Genomic DNA, 3,486 nt, shown 5'->3' with positions numbered 1-3,486 from the left:
AAAAAAAAAAAAAAAAAAAAGAGTTAATTTCTCTCACATGTAGTAGTCCAAAGAGAAATAGTCTCCAAATATAACGCTGATATAAATGCTGGCTCCATTTGGGTATTAAATACTTTTTCGCAAACCAGACTTCCACTTATGATCTACTCATATATGTAAAAACTTCAATCAGTGTTTTGTTTACACAAAATGAAAGAAAGGTAGAATTTTTCAAAGAATGGTAAACACAGTCCTTTCTAAACAAAGATCATCGGCATACATAAAGCATTATCCTTGGAGTTTTGAAATAATATCTATTTGTTGATTCATATATCATAATTTAACTTCAAAAGATGGCATTAAAATTGCACTCTAAGTATGAAACATTCTGCACTTCACAAAGTTGCAGAAGGCAGGCAATCAATAAATATTTATTGAGTGCATGAAGGGGTATTTTACTTAATTTGAATACTAGCTGATTTTAATCAGAAGTAACAATTACATAAGACTTTTGCCTATAATTAGTGAGACAAAAAGTCTACAACATTGATTTTGCCCAAAGTATTAACCGTGAACACTTGTTTTCAGCTAGTGGGTTTTAAGCATTTAAGCAGATCTTATTGGCTCTATTGCCTAGTATTCAACAGTTTTGCCTCTGAATGCATTTTTATATGAGATAATCATGATTTAATGTCAGGTGAGTGGAGACCTTTCTATTTCTTTTGGTAGAAATCACCCTAACTCATATTAAGCATTGTGTCCAATGATTTCCAGAAAGTAGCACAAATCAGCCAACAAAAGTTTTAAATTAACGTTAAAGAAGAAGGCAATTTTGCTTATTTAGCTCTACTAGCTGATTCTTGAATTAAGCCCAAGTATTCTTCATTATTTATTTAAGTAAATAATGCCACTTATGGTAATCATACAATATTTCCTTTTAGTTCTATTCTTCCAACATTATATTCCAAATCAACTCCATATTTAAGGCAATGCTTCTAACACAAAATGGTTATATAATTCAAACAAAGAAACTCATGAATTTGCTTTAAGAATTGGTACTTTTCCATCTTATTTCCCAGAAATTAGAATACATGTGCATGTAATGCACATTTTGGAAAAGGAGAGACACTTTTCAGAACAGGCTAGTTTTTAAAATAGGAGAGAATAATCTCCAGACAAATGGTTATAATACAAAATTAAATTTCATGTGATTTTAGGATATCTCATTTTTAGTAAAGTTTATCTCTTTCACTGCGTGAGTTAATTTATTGTAAACATTATTAATGACAGTGCTTCATAGTGAGGAAATACACTCAAAATCACATAAAGAACTTTTTATTATCATAATAACTTTTAGGCACATTTCTCCTTCTCCCTAGCTTTCTCCCCACAAGATCAAAACCAATAACTTATTGACTTAAAAAATTATTTCTATTTCTAAACATCAAGATAACTATAGCCATACGTTTTTTTAAAAAATAAGCTCTTGGTGAGTTTGATTATGGACTATTATAAAATATTTATTTTCCCAATTCAAGTGCTATCTCCAAATATAGCATTTAAATTCCAAGTAATTTGTTTTATAAAACACAAATAAACTCAACAAATACTGTTTATGCAAATGATTAAGGATTAGGAGAAAACTTATCTGTTGGCGTGGGTGAGTAGGGGAGTGTATGATATCCGTATTTGTGTATGATATAATAATTACATTTTATTTAAACATTTAACAACTTACCTATTATTCTTTTTATGGATACATATATTAATATGTGCATGTTTAATTTTAACCATGTCTACATGATAATCTCCATTTTCCAATGGATTCAAATATTCTTTAGAGAATCTGACTGCAACACACCACTCCAAACATTATAGCTCATTCACTGGAGTATTGTATCAAGTGGGATTTCTACAAGTCAAATAAAATAAATGCAAAAAATGGACACAAGAAAGATTAGTGTGATCAGCAGGTTACACAGCCTCTTCTGCACTTCCATGAGCTTATGAACTGAATTAGCTCCTAGAACATCTGTTACTTGAGAAATTGTCCTGTATAGACATGTTGTCAAGTATATTTTAAAATATCCCTCTCAGTTAATCTATAGATCTACATTAGCTGAAAATGTAAATATAGAGTTAGCAGATGCGAGTGTAAGAAATCAGTTTCACTGGGGACAGTTTTTGTCTTTGTCTTTCCAGTTGGTAGTCATGAAATGTGTGGAGGTTGTTTCATTTTGTTTTCACTCATTGACATGATTCATTTAACATTTCCTACAAAGATTCGCTCTAAATACTAAAAACATTTACCAAGTAAAAGTCCTGTTGTGCTTGTTTTAAGAAACAGATAAGGATCATTTGTACTTAGCAGAATTTATTTGCATAGAAACAATTAATGTTTTAAAGTTTTCAATCTGCCATTTTCGCAGGAAAATAATAAATGTACATGCGGCAATTATATTTGCTTTCTTATTTGCATGCTTTAAGACATCCATGGTCATATTGTATCCGGAGATGTTGATTTGAAAAGAAGAAAGAAAGGAAGGGAAGAAGAAGGAAAGGCAGAGAGGGAGGGAAACTGGAAGGCTGTGGGAGGAAAAAAAAGAATCTTCTTTCTTCTTTTTTGATATTATGATAAAATCTACCCTTTCTTTTTGCAACAGCTCCACTTTGACATTCATCCTCCATTCACTCATTCATTAAATATCAAAAAAATACAGATATGCTCACAGAGATGGAAGAAACCATAAAACTATTAAGAGATTGGTACACAATAGGCAATCCACAAATGTTTGTGTTTTTTAAGAGATTCAGGAAGATGGCCATACTTTCACTATAACAGTTTTACTTTAAGATCAATCTGCATTTCCTTCAGTTTAGCAGTAAGAATTTTATATGATAGATGTTCTAGGTCACATTTTAAGAATAAACAAATTTGGAAGGTCAATTTTGTCAGAAAGTAGAGAGAACTAAGAGCAAACAGTTTGACCAAGGTCTACACAATTACCTGTATTTATTTATTAGATTAATGTATGTTTATTGTACAAAAGCAAACATATGTTTTCTCTAGAGGAATCATGACCTCCTGAGAGAATTATTTTGAAACGCTTCTTCCAAATGCTTATTTTCACTTTTTGTAAAGAAAGCTTTCCATCCAAAAGCTTGCCTGGTACCCAAATCAAGGGAGTCAAACAACAGTCTTACCATTCATTTCCCATCACGCTCAAAGGACTCTTTGTATACAGTTAGCATTTCAAAAACACTTCATGAGGACCTTGACGCATTTTTTTTTTTTTTTTTTTTTTTTTTTTTTTTTTTTTTTTTTTTTTTGAGATAGAGTCTCGCTCTGATGCCCAGGCTAGAGTGCAACAGCATGACCTCAGATCTCAGCTCACTGCAACCTCTGCCTCCTGGGCTCAAGCCATCTTCCCATCTCAGCCTCCCAAGTAACTGGGACTAGAGGTGTGTGCTAGCATGTCCAGCTAATTTTTTTTTTTTTTTTTTTGT

Source organism: Rhinopithecus bieti, unplaced genomic scaffold (genome assembly GCF_001698545.2).
Source record: "Rhinopithecus bieti isolate Rb0 unplaced genomic scaffold, ASM169854v2 scaffold_8350, whole genome shotgun sequence".
NCBI lineage: Eukaryota > Metazoa > Chordata > Mammalia > Primates > Cercopithecidae > Rhinopithecus > Rhinopithecus bieti.
Note: the sequence above shows the minus strand (reverse complement) of the source record.